Source organism: Rattus norvegicus, chromosome 1 (assembly GCF_021556685.1).
Source record: "Rattus norvegicus strain SHRSP/BbbUtx chromosome 1, alternate assembly SHRSP_T2T, whole genome shotgun sequence".
Taxonomy (NCBI): domain Eukaryota; kingdom Metazoa; phylum Chordata; class Mammalia; order Rodentia; family Muridae; genus Rattus; species Rattus norvegicus.
The window spans coordinates 178,850,068-178,871,811 of NC_141534.1; the positions used below are offsets into that span (position 1 = coordinate 178,850,068).

The 21,744-nt window shown below is 46.4% G+C and overlaps 1 long non-coding RNA gene across 1 annotated transcript; it reads left to right on the forward strand.

Moving 5' to 3' along the window:
- Positions 1-599: 599 nt before the first annotated feature.
- LOC148007796 (uncharacterized) lies at positions 600-5,674 on the forward strand. The gene is made up of 2 exons (XR_015652358.1): positions 600-1,266; positions 4,465-5,674. It is a non-coding gene; the product is annotated as an uncharacterized LOC148007796 (long non-coding RNA).
- Positions 5,675-21,744: the final 16,070 nt, after the last annotated feature.

A 21,744-nucleotide genomic window follows, 5' to 3' on the forward strand; every position in this document is an offset into this window, starting at 1 on the left:
AGAGAAGCAGAGCCTCCGAAAGGAATCGGTGAAATTGAAGCTGCAGAAATAGCTTCATAGCTAAGCTCACTCCAGATCCAGAGGGTCCAACACTCTTCCTTTGAGTTTCCACAAACACCCTCAGATGCACAGAAATAAAAATAGTTTTTAAAAACTCAGTGGGACTGGCTCCAAAGGTCACACTCCACCTCATATCCTCCCTCTCTCTCCCTCTCCCTCTCCCTATCCCTCCCTCTTCCTCCTTACCCTCCCTCTCCCTCATGAAAGATGTGTGACTGCCCACTCAAGAACCAAGAGATTGGCAGATTCACAAACATAGATGTTCCAAACCAAAGCAGCTTAGGAGATTGTAGTTTCCCAACCCTACCAGTTAGAAACCTAAAACACGCATGATACCTTCTTACTTTCTCAAACTAATCAGTCACTGAACACAGTTTTGTGTTCTTTACTCATTTCACTCATTCCAAAGGGCCCTCCCATTGGCCTGGTCCTTCAGTAAGCACTTAAGAATGGAATGTTTCATAAAACCAAACACCTGTAGCCAAGGAGTTGACAGAATGCTGGGAGAACTGTGAGGCTCCGCTCCTACAGTTATTCACTGTTACTTCTGTACTTGTGCTAACCTCTGAAATGAGTCAGAACTGTTTATCTTAACTTTCGGGATGATTCTTGACAGGAGATATACCACCGAGCTCACTGCACACAAGTAGAGATGTGGAGTCAAAGCACCTTGCAGCTATTCCGTACTGAAGCAGGGCAGAGTCATCCAAGTTCTACCAAGAGCACCATAGTCTGCGGTCTCCCCCCAGGGGATGCAAGCACATGATGAGAACAAACTGGACCTGGGAATGGAAGGAGTAGTCAGATGAGGATGAGGAAGACCACCAGGAGTACAGAGCATGGTGCAGAGTCATAGCTACGAAGGTTCAACATGGGAAATGCCTTGGACACCAACAGCCCCATACTGTGTTTCATATGTGTGAATGTGACAAAGTAGCTGTTGGGATAAGTGAAGGCAAGAGGAAAGAAAGGGAAATGAGGACATGTAGGTTGATGTCATTATGCAGGTGCGGACTGGCACAAGTTAGGTCAAGGCCATGATTGGACAGTAAACAATTAAGGCGGGGACAAAGCATTTGTAAGTCCGGAGAGAAGGGGAAGGAGGACAATCAAGTTGGAGATGGAGAAGGGTGACCCAGATCTGGGTGGTCTTGAATTGCCAAGGTAGTTGGGAGGGATTTCTGCAAGCAAATTTGTCTTATCTAGGTAGGTGGTTTATATCTTTATCAATTGGTTGTGAGTTCATTGTGAGGATGTATTGTGGATTGAGAATTTAACATACAGATCTGATTGATAAGTTACAGTTTATTGAGTCATGATTTTATTGGGTTGTTGGGAATGTGAGCAGAGTCTGAGACAGAGAGCCGCAATAGGCCAGCCCATGCTGGACTTCTAGAGCCCTTTTAGCTGGGACAGAGAATTTGAGGCTAGCAGAGAGCTGCTGGGAGATATACTAATTAGAGATAAATTATGGTTAGTTCCATTCAGTCCCATGGGTGCCAGAACTAACACTAGAGACCAGCATGGCAAGGTGGCACACTGGAACAGCTCTCGGACCACCGGGATCAGAGAGTACTTTGGGGGCCAGCGAGGAGCTGCTGAGATAAATTAGCACTAGTTCCTATGGCTCGATGGAGTCAGAACTATCGAGAGAGCTCAGGAGAGAGGCGCGGAGTGGTATGCTTGGAAACTGGTCATGCTGCTTTTTTACCACAACAAGACAGAAAGACCGGGAGGGATCAGCCTTTGTAGGCTTCCTATCAAACCTCACCTTCCACGGGTGGGGGTGGGCCAGAAGCAATGAAGGAATCTGGGCCTGGAGGGAAAAGGAAGCTATTTGTGTTTTTAGAGATATGAAGATAATTTAGGTTAGGCATGGTAACACATGCCTATGATCTCCGCAGTTGAGAAGTAAAGGTGATAGGACAGAGAGTTCAGGGCCAGCCTGAGCTACATAGACAGCTCAAGGCTGATAGGACCAGGTGTTATATAAGATCCTATTGCAAAATAAACGAACAGCATCCTGCAGCAGGCAGGGGAAGCAGAGAGCCTCAGGGTTTCCTACCGAGGGTGATATGTATAAAGACACGGAAGTGGAGTTTGTGTGTCTTTGGAAAAGAGTCCCAGTAATTAACTCAGAATGGGTCACATGGGTGAATTTTCTATGATCAGTTATGTGTGGGCTTGATCAGCCCAGTGAACTGGCTTCCCCAGGTGCACACTGGGAAACTCTAAGAGAAGAGAAACAGAACCATGACTTACCACCGCCACCCCAAAGGCAAACCTCCAATGGCTAACTTCGGTTGTCAGTTTTGTTGGATTAAGAAACTCTAGGCTATCAGTGAGACATATGTCTGTGCTTGTCTGTGAGGGTCTTTCTAGAGGGAATTAACCAAGGAGGAAAGGCCTACCCTAAATGGGGAGGCAAAACCCTATGCTTTTCCTCTCCCAGCTTCCTGGTCCACCCAGATGTGAACATCAGCTCACGTTCCTACCTTGCCTTCGCTCCCATGACAGACAATTAGACAGATTAAACCTCACCTCCCTGTCAGGTATTTTGTCTGAGCACAAGAAAAATAACGGACATCTGTGGGTAGCATCCAATCTCTCCAGTCCTAAGTTCTGCTCTCACCTGCTATTTGTCTGTGGATCCCTGACACTTACCAATGTTTGCTGGACGCAGCAGATGATCCTTAATGTTTGCTGTCCTGCCCCATCCTGAGGGATAAATGCTCCTTGTGTAGTGCCATTGACTGCGAGAAATCGATCACCATCCTCCTCACTTGTGATCCTGATGTGTTTCTCTCAGGATGCAGCGAAGCTGGCTGCTTCTGTGTGACTTCCTGGCCATACTAGGAGCATCAGGTTTCGTGATCAGTGATGGTTCTCTACAAATGCCTTTCTATTGCCAGTGTCCCCTGGGTAATCAGAGCTAATATGTCTTTACTGCATCTATTTGTCACTTGGAATGTGTAGTGAGGTGTCATGGAAATTTTCCTAAAGTCTACTTGGTCTTTCAGAATAAGCCTGTGAGTCACCATTTTCTCTCCCCCAGCTCCTCTCTGTGTGAACAAAAATGAGAAAAGCCTTGAACTGGGAACAGAGATATCTCCATCTTGAAAGAAGAACAGAGGCCTCTCTGTCCTGGTCCACTCTGATATGACTTAAGCTAGCAACCTGACCTCTGTCTCCTCATTCTAAAATGGGGGAAATGATTCAGTGGTTTTCCAACAGTATTCCTGGGGTATCATTGTGGGGCTGACCAAGAGCCCAAATATACCCGTGGCCTCCATATTTTCATTTGGAATACATTCGGAGCATATGTAAGGATGGTTCCTCTTGGCCCCTTGGTAATTGGGTGGCCCATGTGACTGGTTTTGACCAGCGCACTCTGGTGGTAAGTGCTATGTGTCACTTTTAATGTAGAATGTCTAATTGCAGATGTTGTCCTCGGCCATTGTAACTAGCCATGTTTAAGATGATAGCTACTCCCTCAGCTTGGGTCTCAGAGCCAAGCCCATCCATAGTAGCCATTTCACACAAGTGAGAAAAGTCTGATTATATTTCTAGATCATTTCTCATCACACACAACATAGCAAATCTGAATTAATACCCCACCACCACCATACAAACATATACATGTTACCAGACCCACATCTGTTTTACATATTACACTTCTATGTAAGATTTAACCAAAACATCTGAGGGCTGTATTTCAGGAAGCCAAATATACTTATATTGATCTCCAGGTATCTTTCTTAGTGGCTTTGCACACTGCAATGTGCAAATGAAGCTCTGCTTCATTTGATAGGCACTTACTGCAGTGTTCACTTTCACACACAGTGTTGTGTTCCCTTTTGGACATCAGGACAGTGACCTAGTTTTTCTTTACCACACTCTCACTTCTCACAGTGTTCAGAACAGACTTCCTGCCAGTGTTGACAGGTCCACACTGACAAGGTCAGGCCTGCTGCAAGCTGTCCCCACATCCTCTCCAGTTCCTGAGGCAAGAATAAAATATGTGTCCCTGCTTTTGAGTTATAGCCAGTCTAGGTGTTTCAGTCAACTACTGTCCCTTACTCATCAGAGCTATCTGTGTAATTACATCTTATACATATTCACGTAGTAGCGTCTTCTATAAGACACTTACTGGCATTTTCTTGAGATGGACATACAAAAGCAATGTTTCCTTGCTAAGCTGATGACTTCTGGAATCTCCAGGGTCCCCTAGATGGGAATGATTAAAGAAATCATTGTTATAGACGGATCTAGTCAGAAGTTATTTAGTTTCGTTACACCTAATAATCTAATGTCTCTCTAAGATCTTAATTTAGTTGATCTGAGGAGTTGGCCTGGGGATGATGGTTTTTGTTTTTGTTTTTGTTTTTTTGTTTTTTAATAAAGTAACTCTGATAAGTCAGCCAGAGATCCACAAATGGAAAAGTGTTAGGTCTGACTTCCAAGCTGTGCTCAACCTCTGCGATCTACAGTTAACTCCAAATTCTAGAGTGTGCAAGAGATTCAAACCACTCAGCTAGCACTACTCTGGAGGAACGCACTGGTCGTTTCTAAATATCTTCCCCTTGGGAGTCAGCAGAAGCCAGGCGGTAAAGGGGCTGAGAACTCATCTGGTCAGTAACAGCTCAAGAGACCTACAGCACCTGGATATGGCGAGATGTTACGGTGAAAGAATCAACATGAGTTCTCAGTCATGAAAGCAGAGCCCAGAGTGGGAATGAGGAGGTGGCAGCAGCAGCAGCAGCTGGAAGAGGACTGAGTGGGTCCCAGACAGACACAGTGTCTCAGACCAGGGGAACAGGGAAAGCCAAAGGAACAGGCCACAGTGATCCCTTCCTGGAGGAAGAATAGGAGGTTCCTGGGTGCTGGAACCAATGAGAACTGAATTTTCAACTAAAGTAACAAAGTAACTGGAGTGGGAGAGACCAGTAGTGGACTGTTACATCGCAGGAGAACCAAGAGCTGGACCAAGTTAATCTGGCTGTTGAAGGATCAACTCCGTGAGACAGAAGGCTAAGACTATGTTAAACATTGGGAGCTTTTAGAAACCTGAATGGAGTGGAGGGTAAAGCAACATGAGCTGGGAAGGCATGGATCACAGTCAATCTCCTGTCTGCAGGTGTGACAACAGTCTCTTGGTTTGCAGCTTCAAGGGGCTGGGTATGGATTGTCTGGTTTGAAGACAAAGTGGCATCCATGCACAGAGTGGATGGAACCTGTGTCCCCAAAGCCACAGTCAGAGCTCAACTGAGGCCTATTTATCTTGCTTGGCAACAAAATGGTGGGGCTTCCTGCTGGCAAATGCAGCTCTAAAGAGTTGGGCTAGGTAGCTGGTATCACCTGGGCTCTTCCTGGCTAGTCCAGGGTTGTTGTTTGGCAACAAGTCCCAGCTAAATGGACACAAAAGGCTTTGAGAACCAGGAACGGTCGCCTGCTCTCCATCCTTGTCTCCATGTTTCCTCTCATTATCCAATGCCTTTGCTGGAACAATGGCTATGGCCCAGCAAGTCCAGGAGGCTGTGTTAATTGTTTCTCATGACAAATTTGGGCACATCCTTTTCCAATTAAAAATTCTTTGAGCTCAAGGAGAAAATCATTTAGGGCTCATTATCGGTTTTGTATTTGAATTGGCTAACAGAAGGTTGAAGTTAATGGAAGACTATGGCAGAACTGGGCTAGAAGTTTGAAAGATGGATTTCAGCCCCAGTTCTGAGGTCCTCCATTTGGCTACACAATCTAGAGCTAATCAGTTCATCTCTTCAGGCTTTTATTTGCTTCTTAATAAGAGAAGTTATTGAACTAAAAGTCCTTCCACTTCAGGTATTGTCAGGACCCTAGGACTCAACAAGGCAGGATTTCACTTCCTTCCCATCTAACACAAAGATCGGGCGTATGGGAGTGGCTTACTTTGCACAGTAGGTATGTGCTTGTTGTTTGAATGGAGGTAAAATAGAATGATGGCCCGTGGCACATATTTTAGGGCATTGCCCATGCAACTGCTGCCAGTCCAAAGTGAGGAACAGACCTAAAGCAGTACATGTCAAGTGAAGAACAAGTTCAAAGAAACAGTAAGACTGATGGCTGAGTCTTGCACTGTAAATTCAAACCCTCAGCATCCACCAGTCCCTAAGGACCACTCCCACATCACACCAGCCCATCTGACAGGTCAGAAAACTAAATGTGAGAAGGGTGGCTTGCCCAAGGTCTCAGGTATAGATGGTAAGACAGCTGGAAGCCACCTCTTCTTTCTCTCCCATGCATGTCTCTGTCCCATGTCTCTCAAAAGAACAGAAAAAACAAAGAAGTGAAGCTGCTACCTTAGACAAGGGTCTAGAGTTGGTAACCAAATGAATTGGTGGCAATTTGACACTGCAGCAAAACACACACCAAAAGGTTTCGAAAGACACCTTCGGCCTCCAGATCTTAGTCTGTGTTCCTAGACTACTCCCCAGCCTCCCACCTCTGTGTGTAGTTCCAAACATACACATCCCCCAAGAGGAGATCAGACGCCAACTGGTGAGATTTTCTGAGACTCATTTCAAAGAGATGTTAGTTTATCAAGAACTGTCGCCAGCAGTGGCAACTGTTAATGTCCCTTCCTCATACTCAAATCATGGAAATCCCCCTCTCCATCTGGCCAGTGGCTTAATAAGTAATGTTCTCATGAGCAACAAAGGCCCTGGTCAGCAGGTTTCCTTCCTATGAAACAGAAACATAAAGTCCAGGTCATCAAAGCCCATGAATTACTATGTACCAGATTCATCCACACAGAACCCTGCCTTCACTAGGGTTCCTCTGCCTGGGGGTCTCATGGCTCTCTATACCTTTTCCCCAAAACTTTAATTACTGGGTCTCCTTACCCAATACAAACAGGTTTTTCCTGCCTAACTTGAGGAGTTCTGATTCCTGGCTCTTGAAACTCATATACAACAGTACTGGCAATTTCCATGGCTTTGATTAGACACAAAAGAAATACCCCAATGATGCTGTGTGTCTTGTAACTTCAGCCTGGGGAAGGCATGGTTGTATGCGTGTGAGCCAGCGAGTCACACAGCAACTGCAATCAGCAAGCAAAGAATAGACAGGAAATGAGGCCAGACTGTGACACCGGAAGGGAAAGGCCTGCTCCACTTCCTCCCCTGAAGGCTATCTAACAAAGGTTCTACAATCTTGCTAAACAGCACTGCCTGGAGTACAAGTGTTCAAACAATTGAGCCTGCCAGACCAGTTCACATTCAAATCGCATGCCCCAGGCCTGTGAAGCCTGGGCTTGCATTGCTATTGTCAGCGCAGGTTTAGCTCCTATTATCAGTGCCACACAGAGTAATGCCCTGCCAATGTTTCCCCTACTTTCCTCATAGTAGAGACAAAAACTGACAGGAACAGTTTGTGGGAGGAAAGATTTGTTTTTTCTGGTTTAGAGCACAGACCCTTTGTGGAAGAGAAAGCACGTCAGGTGGACTGGCTTAGTCCATGGACATGGGAGCTTGCAGATGGTTATACAGTGACATCAGAGAGGGAACTCAAAACTTGGGACCAGAATCAGGGGCCAAGTTCTGGCCTTCAAGGCCAATCCCTAGTGGACCGTGTCTACCAGCATGGTCTTATGCCCCCAAAGGTTCCACAATCTCTTAAGACAGTGTCACCATCTGGCCACAAAGTGTTCAAACCTTTGAGCCTATGAGAAGTTTTACATCCAATCCATAATAGATCTTTGTATTCTGACTTCCAGATGCTGGGGACACAATATGTACATGGCCGGAAGGCATGGCAGTCCAGATGCACATAAACTTGATGATCATCTGACCTTAAGTTAAAGAGTGTATCTCCAGTTAGCCAGCGGAGGACAACGTGAACACGAAGAGTCCTGAAATCCAGAAGGAAGCAGGAGAGGCAGGACTGGAGAGAGAGCAGCATGGCAGCCGGTCAAGCCCTGCTGCCAGGTACAAGAGGGAAAGAGATAACAAGGGTAAGAGAAGAGGATACCCCCTGCCAGGAAAGGAAAACAACAGTCTTTCCTAGATCCACCCAGAGGAACACGACTGTGACATCTTGATTTGAGCCCAGTGAAATGCGTTTTAGACTTCTGACTTCCAATGCTAGTAATCAAAGAGAGTAATCACAGGTACTTAAAGTTATTCACTTTTACTATGTGTGCACTGTATTAGGTGCCATGGTAGCAAAAAGTTTCTCACACTGCCTATTACAGGATATAGGATATAGCCTGTATATACTGCCAAGCAGGATAGAGGACTTGAGTTAATATTTTTCTTCTAGCTATACGGAAGGGTGTGCGGGGGCAGGATGTAAACAACCCTTTGTGTACTTTTTTATTTCCTGTATTACTTTCCAGTTTTATGTCTCGATGGCCTTGTCTTGATTTATATTATCTTTCTCACTTTATATGCATAAGTTACAAAGAGCTCTTCTTTCAAACTAATGATGGTGAAATAGAGGTCAATGGTTTTAGACTTCTCTTCTCAAATATGTCATTTTTAAAAAATGTTTTATTAGTTCTTTGTGGACTTCACACCATGAACCCCAATCCCATGCATCTCCCCATCCCTCCATACCCACCCTTCATCATTGCAACCTTCCACATAAAAGAAAACAAAACAATTAAATTTTTTTTTAAATCTCACAGTGGGAGCTGCAGTGTGTCACTGTTTGTCACACACTGTACACTTTCGCCCCAACATCTCTACTTGAAAATGCTCATTGCGATGAGTCAAGCCAATTACTTCATTAAAATAACATTTTATTTATTTATTTAATGTGGATGCGTATTTTGCTGCATATACGTCTGTGTGATCTCTGCAGAGGCCAGAGGAGACTATCAGCCCCACCCGGGACTAGAGTTACAGATGGGTCCAGCAGCCAGTGTTCCTAACCACTGAGCCACCAAGCCAGCACTGCAACTACTTTTTTCACAATGAATGAATGAAAGAACTGAAGTGAAAACAATTTGGAAATTAATCAATCAGTTAAACAAATGATAATCAATTCCAAGTGATTTTTAAAAACAAAGAAAGCACACACCTTACAGCAGATTTTGTGTCTGCTGGTCTCAGTCTGTTAATGCTATGAGAATGCAGTATTTTGGGACTGTAAGGTGACTCAGCTAGTAAAGGTGCTTGTGGCCAAGCCTGTCAGGCAACCTGAGCTTGATCCCTGGGACCTGAAAGATAAGAGAGAATGAGTCGTCCACTAACCTCCATGTGCATACTACATGGAGGCATGAAAACATCCACCCACTTCACACACACACACACACACACACACACACACACACACACACACACACCACAAGATATAGATAGCATGTGTGTATTTAGTATGATATGTGATATATGTATATATACGTATATATGCATGTTTAAATAAAAAGAAATACCATAGACTGGGTTTTAAGTAAAATTTCACCTCTTTTCACAGCCTTCGGCCTGGGACATCACAGCGTACTTCCTAGCAACTCCCCACTGCTAAGAGCTGCTCTCTTCTCTTGCTGGGTCACCACAGAGCCAGTGGTTGAGGTGTGGGAGGGGTGGAGGTCTTGGGCACACTGAGACTCTCAGACACACTTCCTGAATGACTTTGGCCCTTTGGGTGAATGCCGTGGGCATCTCAGTTGGGGAGAAGTCTTAAGGCTGCTAGGAATGCCTTCTTCTGCAAGGATTGAATAGCACAGCAATGGGTTTTAGCTCCTTTCTGCTCGGTGACGAGTGTACTACATCCCCACTGCCCCTTTTTCCGACGCAGAACATGTCCAGTGCTGTCACTCTACAGACACACACTCTGAAAGGGGGAGAACGTAACACAGGGTTTTTCCATCTTCCTCCCTTTGGAATCTCTCCACGGATCTTCTAGTCTTTAGAAGTGTGGCATAAAGTCTCCTGTTTCAATCTTACTTCTTTTTTTTTTTTTTGGTTCTTTTTTTCGGAGCTGGGGACCGAATCAATCTTACTTCTTACTTATGCATTTATCCTTCACTAATCCACAAATGCAAAGGGGATAGGATAAAGCGACAGGCACCGAAATGTGTGCATTACAGTATTGTGAACAAAAACGGCATGCCACATGTCAAACAGGATATAGGACCTACGGCCATAGTTTTCAATTTGGCTGGTAGAGAAATGCATAAAAATATACTTGATAGTGAACGTGTAAAATACAGATTCAAGGAAAAAGTGAAAAAGCATACTCAGTTGTCTGTACAAGCCAAGAACAAATAATTTAGAGTAAGAAATATTAAAAGAGAACGAGATGTCCTTCAGTAATAAAGCAGTCAATTAATTGAGGATATATCAAACCCAAATGCACACAATTAATAACAAAACTTCAAGAAATAGAATAAAAACTTGTAGAACTTTAAAAAGCATCCCGCTAATACAAAAAAACGCTTCAGCATCTTGTCCTCTCAGTCACTGATTGAATAGTGGAGGAAGAGACTAAGGATACAGAGACTTAAACAAACTGAATCCGACGCACAGAGAACACAGACTTCAACTGTGAAAGCCATGCACTTCAAGGCACCTATGATGCTTAGCACAGACTGACTGCACTCTAGGCTGTAACAGGTCTCCTAGGAGCAGGAGAGATGACTCAGAGGTTAATAATATTTGCTGCTCAAACCACTGAACTGAGAACAGGACCCCTGTTGAAGGAGTCAGAGAAAGGACTGAAAGAACTGAAGGGGCTCGAGACCCCATATGTACAACAATGCCAACCAACCAGAGCTTCCAGGGACCAAGCCACTACCTAAAGACTATACATGGACTGACCCTGGACTCTGACCTAATAGGTAGCAATGAATAGCCTAGTAAGGGCACCAGTGTAAGGGGAAGCCTTTGGTCCTGCTAACACTGAACCCCCAGTGAAAGGGCTTGTTGGGGAGAGGGCAGTAATTGGGGGAGGATGGGGAGGGGAACACTCATATCGAAGGGGAGGGGGAGGGGTTAGGGGGATGTTTGCCTGGAAATCGGGAAAGGAAATAACAATTGAAATGTAGATAAGAAATACCCAATTTAATAAAGATGGAGAAAAATAATAATAATAAAAATGTTTGATACACACCAAAAAAAAAAAAAGAAAGAAAAAGAATATTTGCTGCTCTTGAAGAGGACCTGGGTTCTGTCCCTCACAGTCAAAACTGGCTCACAAGTTCTACCAACTCCAGTCCTAGGCGATAATGCCCTCTTCTGACTTGCTCAGACACCTACACTTAAATGCGTGTCCCCACCTCCGTGTGTGTGTGTGTGTGTGTGTGTGTGTGTGTGTGTGTGTGTGTGTGTGTGGTGTGATACACAAAAACTAATAAAGAAAAAACTTTTTTGAAGTCTTCTATATATTCAAATGTGCTGTGCTTCAATTATATTAGAACTATGCTATCTATTCACCAGAGAGCTAATAAAAACCATCACTACAAAAGTATCTGGACATTCCCTCCCAGTGTTTGAAAATTAACAATATGCTTACAAATATCCCATGTGAGAAAGAAGAAATCAAAAAGAAAATTGGAGAATATATTGAACTAAAACAACACAAAAATATCAAAATGTCTAGAGTATATGTAAAGTAGTTCTTAGAGGAACATTTTTAGCATTAAAATTATGTTAGAAAAGAAGAGGTCACATAAATTATATAAGCCTCCAAATTAGAAGCTAGAGGAAAAGCAGATTAAACCCAAAGGAACCCAAAGGAGGGAAATAAAAGATACTAGAAATCATTAAAACACAAGACAAATAAAGGGAAAAAACCAAAGAAATCCAATTAAATCACAACCTATATTCTTAAAGTTTTGATTTTATTTTTTAAATTTGAGTTTGAAAGATGGCTTGGCAGTTAAGAGCACTTGCTGTTCTTGCAGAAAACCAGAATTTCATTTCAGCACACACATGCTAGCTCAAAACTGCTGTAAGTCCAGGTCTGGGGGATCTAATGCCCTCTTCTGGCCTTCTTGGGCACCTGCACTCATGAGTGCTCAGACACAGACACAGACAGACACAGACACAGACACAGACACAGACACAGACACAGACACAGACACAGACACAGACACAGACACAGACACAGACACAGACACACAGAGAAAGGGACAGAAACAGCCACAGAGAGAGATATAGAGAGATAATAAAAACAAATACTTTAAAATCCTAGCTATATTAGATACAAATATTTTTAAAATCACAAATTACTTATATCAATAATAAGAAAGGCCGACCTCACTATAGAGTACTGAATTTGAATATTAAACACCACTAAGTCATAAGCATGTTGAGGCAAGCAGAATGCCTTCCAAAAAGGCCTGAATAGAACAAGACCTGACTATAGGGAGGGCTTCTGAGATGGTTCCAGGTCCCCTGCAGCACTGACTCTGGTTCTGCAGCAGACAGCTTTTGATGACAAGCTACAAGTCTCTCTCTCTCTCTCTCTCTCTCTCTCTCTCTCTCTCTCTCTCTCTCTCTCTCTCTCTCTCTCTCTCTCTCCTCTCTCTCCTCTCCTCTCCTAACTACAAGTTGGACTTTCCCAGGCCTCACAAGTGTGGGGGCCAAGTTTAAAACTCTTTCCATATATGTACATGTGCTACTGGTGCTGTCGCCCCAGAGAACCTGGACTAACACAAACTTCTAATTATTTCACAATGAAAAGCAAAACTATATGCCCAAACAAAGATGTGTCCAAAGATTTTACTAAACTATTATTTAGGGTCAGGGGGCAAGCATAGGTTCATTAACTATGACATCAAAGTCTGGGGGATGACTCAATAAAGTGCTTATGTTTGTTCGGTTTTGTCTGTTTTGTTTTTGTTTGGGTTTGTTTTTGTCAACTTGACACAAGCTCGAGTCATCCAGGAAGGAAGAACCTCAACTGAGGGGAAAGCGCCTCCTTTACATTGCCTCTAGACAATTTTATGGGGCATTTTCTTGATTAATGGTTGGCTCACTGTGGGTGGTGCCACTCCTGAGCAAGTGGTCCTGAGGTTTATTTAAAAAAAACCAAGCCAAGCAAGTCATGGGGGAGCAAGCCAGTAAGCAGCACTCCTCCGTGGCCTCTGCTTCTCCAAGTTCCTGCCTCCAGTTCTTCCCTGACTTCCCTCAATGACTCTCTCCTCTCCAGGCTGCTTCTGTTCATGGTGTTTATCACAGAAACAAAAAGCAAACCAGAACGGTGTTAACTTGCAGGCATGAGAACCTGAGTTCAAATCCACAACGAATGTGGTGGCACACACATGTAATCTCAGTGTGGGGTGGCACACACATGTAATCCCAGTGCGGGAGGCAGAGATAGGAGGATCCCTGGGGTTTGCTGGTGCCACTCCGCCTGGGTTAGTAAGCTCCTGGTTCAGTGAGAGGCCCTGCCTCAAAAACCAAGGTGTAAAACAGTTGAAGAAGACAGGAGACGTGACCTCTGGCCTGGACAACATGTAATGCACACAGGTACACACAGAGACACATAGACACACACTGTGAAATAACTACTCCAGGGCTCCACACAGAATACATGGAATAAGAATTAACCGTTCCCGGTAAAGGAAGACACACCCTCGGCTCTGTAAGCTGTACCTTGCGTGACTCTGTTTACAGGAAATTCTAGAAGAAAAGTGAACTGAGCTGATAGTGACAGGAAGCGTATCAGCAGCTGTCAGGGTTCATTTATGGAATTGTACACCTAAAATTGAGTGATTACATTGTATATAAATTACACCGAACGAAGCCGATTTCTAAAATAACAATTTAAGAAATATTCCACTCCCACAGCATCAGGTAGAAAATACAGCCCTATTACTTTTATTGTGCTTCTATTATGCAAATGAGCTTGCTTTTGACATCATGTTCCAATCATCTCAGGAAAGTCTGGCTTTATCTGAAGATCCTCCCTCACGTCTGAGGCATGCTTACAAGCTAGGGCCACAAACGCTGAGCTGTTCAGACACTGCCCCTGGTCAGAGGGTGAGAAACCAAGATTTGACAAGGGTCCATGTGGCTCTTTCTTCCAGAGGACATCACCATTCCCACCTCTGCCCAGCCCTGCAAAGATGAAAACAGCCCGACAGCCCACAGTCTGGAGGAAGGTCCTCCATCGTGTACCCTGCCAATGATGGTAGGGCCAGCAGTTAGTAACCTCCTCCCAGGAGACCCAGGGGAAAGACTCTCAGAGCCTGGCACTGCCATCCCAGTTCCATCATCCAGAGAGGACAGACCTAGAACCAGTCCATGCCCCCATCCATCCCCCCATCTCTACCCCAACCCCCCAGCCCCCACTCCATTCCCCTACCCCTTAATCCCCCCAGCCCCCCACCCTCCCACCTCCAGCCCAGCTGACTTTCTGGTATTTCAACATCTATTTGATAGATGTGAAATGGGGGTGTGGCTTCGGCTTGAACACACAGCCCTATTGGCTGTGTGGGGCCTGTGATGTCAGGAGGGTAGTAGGGTCCAGAGGGACTCTGTCACCCAGACAACACTCCCCCCCCCCCCCGTGTGAGCTCTCCACCCAGAAGCTCCATCTGGGAGAGCATAAGAACCTCTTCCCCCACCCCCACATCTCAAACAGCTCAGGCACCTGGGAAGTAATCACTTCCCAGAATGAAGGACCTTGCCTTCTGGCTAAACCTCACCTTGTTGCTATGGAAAAGATGGGGGCAGCGGGTTTGATTTTTACTCTGTCCTCTCAGTGCCAGAGCAGACATTCAAATCATTAGGGTAAAGTTTTTGAAAAATCCTCTAACAACATAGCAAATGATCACCACATGGTGTGAGCAAGTGTGGCAGCCATGATTAGAAACGATATTTAAAACATGCATATAGGAGGAAAAGAGAAAACCGAAGGGAATACAGCAGGCACTTACTGTGACCTTAGGATGGGGACTTTGCTTTCTGAATTCTAATCTTCCCACAGGACCTTCTATAATTTAGACGCATAAACAAATGCCTTTTTAATTAGCCTGGCCTCCTTGGCTGCTAGTGATAGAAGCTTTTCTCAGACAACTGTTGCTATCTGAGGGGTGACTTCCAGCCTTGTGTGCACACCCAATGGTACCCTCCCCAGGGCCTTCGAGTTAGCTGGAGTTCATTTGATGCCCTCATCCTTACAGAAAAGAAGAGCCTTTCTTCCAGGGATAGAGAACATGGACACCAGGGACACGTGGTTTATCGTTACTATACTTACCTAACAGAATACTACCACTCAGACCACTATTAACATGGTTTGAATGAGAGTGACCTCCATAGTCTCATCTATTTAAATGCTAGGTCCCGAGTTGGTGGAACAGTTAGGAGAAAGATTAGAAGGGTTGGGAGGCATGGTCTTGTTGGAAAAGGTGTGTCATTGGGGATGGGCTCTGAGGTTTCAAAATTCTTTACCAAGCCTAGAGTCTCTCTCTCTCTCTCTCTCTCTCTCTCTCTCTCTCTCTCTCTCTCTCTCTCTCTCTCTCTCTCTGCCTATGGATCAGGCTGTAGCTCTCAGCTGTTGCTTCAGTGCCTGGCTTCCTACTGCTATGCTCTCCACCAAGATCATGGACTCACCCTTTGAAAGGTAAGCAAGCCTTCATTAAATGTTTTCTTCTATAAGTTGCCCCGGCCATGGTGTCTCTTCAGAGCAATAGAACCGTAACAAAGACAATTACATTGAGTGAAGCAAGCCAGACGCAGAAAAACAAATACGATATTTTCTTGCTCACTGTATAGAACCAAAGCCGTCTTCATGTAAGGACAGAGCAGAATAGTAACTAGAAATGGGGAAGGTAAACAAATTAAAGAGGACTCCTAGGTATGGGAAGAATGCTGGGAGGAAGAATGGGGGCTTGGGGGAGGACCTAGGTCGGGGGTGGGGTGGGTGGATACTATCAATGCACAGAGGAAATGCATATGGGGCTATCACAGCAAGCTCCTTTAATATGTATATCTAAAATGTGTTCATTTCAAATATACTTTTAAAAAAAGTGGAGTCATTGCTGTGACACCCCAAAGACATGCCAAGAGGCCATTAGAACTAACTCGCCAGAGGCATTTGGAAACAACTAGACCGCTGAAAGGGAAACATAGCTGGTTCTGGCAGGATATGAAGGGATCAGAAAAGCGCAGAGCACAGGGTAAGCTGGCCAGGTCTCAGGTGGGCTACAGGCATAGAAACCTCAGCAACAAGAAGCCTGTGTAAAAGGTGAGAGAAGATATATGTGGTCAGCTTGTTCCTCTCTGACCCATCCGTACCTCCCTGGGTGGAAGGCCCAGCCACTGTGGTCAGGAAAATACAGCAGCAATGTGGTGGGCATTCTAGGCCCACGGAGCAGCTGTGGTCAAACGTGAGACCCAGAGGGGTGTGCACTTGGCAAAGCAAAGGTGACCCACCAGCGCCTCCATCCCAGTGTCTCCTCAAGCATCCTGCCCATCTCTCTCCTTTTCTCTGATGAACATTTTCAGAAGCATCCAGGCATTGTCTCCAAGCCATTGAGAGTGTAGGCCGTAAAAAGAAAACAAGCAAAATGTCCCTCAGAGCCTGTCTACCTACAGTTGGCACATTCACATCCATATCTCAGCTGTCCAAACCTTACCAGGAAAAATAAAAAGACTCGGTAAACTGAACTGAACTGGTGATGGCCACCTGAACCACCCCCCGCCCCAAAAGCAGCCAATCAGTGTGCTGATTAGAAATCTGATCTCACAGAGTTGGGAAGATGAGATGGCTCAGCGGGTTAATGCTTGTTGTATAAACATGAGGACCTCACTTTGATCCTCAGCATCCAGATAAAGAACATAACTGTGGAGGCATTCCTGGTGCTGGGAATGGAGACTAGAAGAGTCCTGGGGGCTCACTGACCAGCTGCCCAAGCCTTGTAAGCCCCCAGTGAGAGACCTTGTCTCAAAAAACAAAGTAGATGTCACTTGAAGAACAATACCCAAAGGTGACTGCTGGCTTCCATACACATGCCTGCACACATATGTGCATCCACCTCTACACACACACACACACACACACACACACACACACACACACACACACACACACACACAAAGAAGACAAGGAAAGAAACCTCACTCTATCAGGTTTTAGTCAGTCTTGTACCAGATAAAGAACAAACTTGGGAACTTGAACAGACTCTGTCTTAGGAACTTAGTATGGCTATGGAATTGCAAACAGTTGGTGGTGAAAAGGTGCTGTAAATTAAAAGTAATGTCAGCCATTTGCAAGTTGATGATCAGAGGGGCTGCATTGTGAAGGAAGAGCAGTGGGGTCACAATGAGCAAAAGGGGAGAACCTGTACCCTGGGACAGAGAAGGAGGTGGCGCCAGCTGCCTGAGCCCTTCTCCCGCACTGACTCCACAGTCTCTGATCTGAGAGAACACTGAATGATTATTGCATGTTCTCCTGATGAACTTGAATGAGTTAGTTTCGTTTTCCTTGCAATCAAAGGGGCCATAACCTAGACAACCGCATGGCTTTTAATCATCTCCAACAATACCACACAGTAGCTTTCTTAAAGACAAGCCCTGGGTTTCATTTCATGAGCATGATTCCGCTCATAGCAGGAGGAAGCAACATGAAAGGTGGTTACAACAGAAGAATGAGGGACAGAGGGAGGGAGGGAGTGAGGGAGGAGAGAGGAAGGGTGGGGAGGTGGGAGGGAGGGAGATGACTGCTTACTAGTGGAACAGTGAATGGCTTCTTTTGCCTGCCCTATTTCAGTTCCTTCGTGAAATTCCATGTCTTCCTCTCTCTGAAACTCAGGAGAGGTTAAAAGGCCCAGGCTCCCACCTGAAACCTGCTGAAGCAGGAATACGAAGGGTAGGATCTCAAATAGGCTCGCCCACTTGGGAATGTCGGCCAGTTGGTTAGTTGGCTCTGTTGACTGATTTCCTGAGACAGGGTCTCATTGTGCAGCCCAGGCTAGCCTCAAACTCACAATCCTTTCTCAACCTCCTATGTTAGATTACAAATGTGAGCCACCATGCCTGACCACTTGCTATAGATCAACTTTCCTTCTTAGCCCTTGAGCGGTAGGAAGGTTGGTAAGTCCTCACACTTGAGGGGCCTTCCTGGGTCTGATTTTCTGTTCTCTCTCAACCCTTTGGCTGTTCATTGTCCTTCTACAAAATTTCCTTTTCTGTTTTCATAGAATAAATTTCTAGAACTGCGTGCTTAATAATCTTCTCTGATAGAGAACATGCTGGTTCCTCCGTCACCCATTTAGAATGTCTGGAGCAAGTCATTTTTGGAGGGCACAGAAGGAAACAAATAGAATGTGTCTGTATGGATCAGCTGCCCCGCCCCACACTACAGCTCTCATATATGCAAGAAGGGACATCAGCCTTCAGCACTGCCTTACTTTAGCCCTCTCCCCCAACTTCTTAGGCACTCTCTGGGAGAAGCCATGAGCATGAATCTTTGGAGGACTTGCATGTGCTTGGAAACCAAGGCAGCTGAGGCTAACTGCTCATCGAGTGAACCTTTCCACAGCACTGTAAAGCAGACTTCTTTGCTTGGGCATGAAGGGTCCGTTTCCAGTCTAAGAAGACAGCTCCCAGCTTGGGTCTGATGTCTGAGTTCTAACTGCAGACCCATTTTGTCCATTGGGAATAGCTTCCTTCCTCATAGGGGAGTGATGCTTAGGGACTTGGCTCTGATTCTCTGGTGACTTTGGGTTCCAAGATTGTTGTCTCCTCTCAGTATCCTGGCTCATTATTTTATTTTGTTAAAAATCCTTGGAATGAGAGCTTTGGGGAGGGATCCGTATAATTGTATGAATGAATAGGCACATTCATTGGAAATGTTTTCAGATGCCCTAGAATGGAATCTTATATTCCTGCCCTGGCAAAACTCTCTTGAAAAGAGAAACAGTGCAGCGGAATGCCCTTCCCGATCTAGGGGTATTTCATCCAGGGACAACTCTCAGGGTAAGCTCTCTGCTTCCACCATGTGGGTTCCAGGGATCTAACTCAGATCATCAGGCTTGGCAGCACGCACCTTTACATGAGCAGTCTCACCAGCCCCGCTTCTGTTCCCTTTTATGTTACTTTGTTAAGGGAACCCTGAAAAACCAAGTCAAAAATACTGCCATCCTCTGGTCCCATGGGATACCTGCTGTTCTGTTAGACTGATGAGCCCCTCTCCACAGAGGCTGAGCCTATTCCTTAAGTCCTCCCCCCTCTTTCTGATGGTGGTCTTTCTTCTTTCTCCCATGTTTCCGATGTCCCTCGGGCTGAGTCAGGCAGCCACACACAGAGGCTTCATTTTCATAGAGTCAGACCAGCAAGTTTCTGCTCCAGGACATGGTGACCATGGCAACTCCCCAGCCGAGTAAACACTGAGTGCTCCCAGCTCCTTCCTTCACAGAAGTGCAGGAGAGATGTCTGGAAGGGGCCAGGGTGGAATCACACTAGACCTGCACAATCGAGAACCTCTGAGCCCTGTGTGCTGCATAAGACAGTTTCACTGAGTTAAGGATGCTCACAGAAAGATGAGTGCAATGGTCCCAGGAAGAGCATGGGGATGCCAGACAGACAGAGCAGAGGTGCAGAGAGTTTGGCAAGGCCCAAAGTGTGGATGGCATTTAGACATGGTCCATGCCAACACATGAGGCAGAAGAGGAGGTGGAGGAGTCCATCTCCTTAGCATTCAATAGATCTGAGTCATCCTGGTAGGTGAGGAGCTGGACTCTATGATGCTGGATCACAGCACCAGAGATCTGTCTGCCCAGCCCAAACAGTGTTAGCAGAATATGATTCAGGGGTTAGGCTGTGAGGAAGATGGGGCCACAAGGACCATGCATGGGTCAAGGCTCCAGAAAAGGGGACCTGGATTTGGGTAAGGCCCCTAATCTGAGAAAGTATATAACAGGAGACAGGGAGGCACAGGAGAAACAGAAAGATGGGAAGTGCAAAAGACTCTGAGTTCAGCAAATCTTAGGTCTGGTTCAGACAATACTCTTGAACCTGTGCTGTGTATGAACTGGATTCCTGCTAGGAATACAAGGGCAATGTGATTCAGACTGCCCCCACCCCCCCAGAGGTTCTGGTTCAGCCAGGAAATAGACCCACAGGCAAATAGGCACAATGTGGTACCTTAGGTACTAAATTTGGCTGTGAAGAAAGAACTGTGAGAGTGTGGGGGGTTAGAAACTCAGCTCAGCTAGGGACTGGGGCATACCATGCACTCCTCATGCAGTGGCCTACATACATTATAGTACAAAGGAAAAGTGGGATGTTATCACTGCTCCTCCCCAGCATCCACGACCTCAGCATGCACAGCCTCAGCATCCACAGCCTCAGCATCCACCACAGCCTCAGCATCCGCAGCCTCAGCATCCACCACAGCCTCAGCATCTGCAGCCTCAAAATCCACAGCCTCAGCATCCACCACAGCCTCGGCATCCACAGCCTCGGCATCCACAGCCTCAGCATCCACAGCCTCAGCATCCACCACAGCCTCAGCACCCACAGCCTCAGCATCCACAGCCTCAGCATCCACCACAGCCTCAGCATCCACAGCCTCAGGATCCACCACAGCCTCAGCATCATCAGCCTCAGCATCCACAGCCTCAGCATCCACAGCCTCAGCATCCACAGCCTCAACATCCACAGCCTCAGCATCCACAGCCTCAGCATCCACAGCCTCAGCATCCGCAGCCTCAGCATCCGCAGCCTCAGCATCCGCAGCCTCAGCATCCGCAGCCTCAGCATCCACAGCCTCAGCATCCACAGCCTCAGCATCCACAGCCTCAGCATCCACAGTCTCAGCATCCGCAGTCTCACCATCCGCAGCCTCAGCATCCACAGCCTCAGCATCCACAGCCTCAGCATCCACAGCCTCAGCATCCACAGCCTCAGCATCCACAGCCTCAACATCCACAGCCTCAGCATCCACAGCCTCAGCATCCATAGCCTCAGCATCCGCAGCCTCAGCATCCGCAGCCTCAGCATCCGCAGCCTCAGCATTCGCAGCCTCAGCATCCACAGCCTCAGCATCCACAGCCTCAGCATCCACAGCCTCAGCATCCACAGTCTCAGCATCCGCAGTCTCACCATCCGCAGCCTCAGCATCCACAGCCTCAGCATCCACAGCCTCAGCATCCACAGCCTCAACATCCACAGCCTCAACATCCACCACAGCCTCAGCATCCACAGCCTCAGCATCCACAGCCTCAGCATCCACCACAGCCTCGGCATCCACAGCCTCGGCATCCACAGCCTCAGCATCCACAGCCTCAGCATCCACCACAGCCTCAGCATCCACAGCCTCAGCATCCAAAACAGCCTCAGCATCATCAGCCTCAGCATCCACAGCCTCAGCATCATCAGCCTCAGCATCATCAGCCTCAGCATCCGCAGCCTCAGCATCCGCAGCCTCAGCATCCACAGCCTCAGCATCCACAGCCTCAGCATCCACAGCCTCAGCATCCACAGTCTCACCATCCGCAGTCTCACCATCCGCAGCCTCAGCATCCACAGCCTCAGCATCCACAGCCTCAGCATCCACAGCCTCAACATCCACAGCCTCAACATCCACCACAGCCTCAGCATCCACAGCCTCAGCATCCACAGCCTCAGCATCCACCACAGCCTCGGCATCCACAGCCTCGGCATCCACAGCCTTAGCATCCACAGCCTCAGCATCCACCACAGCCTCAGCATCCACAGCCTCAGCATCCAAAACAGCCTCAGCATCATCAGC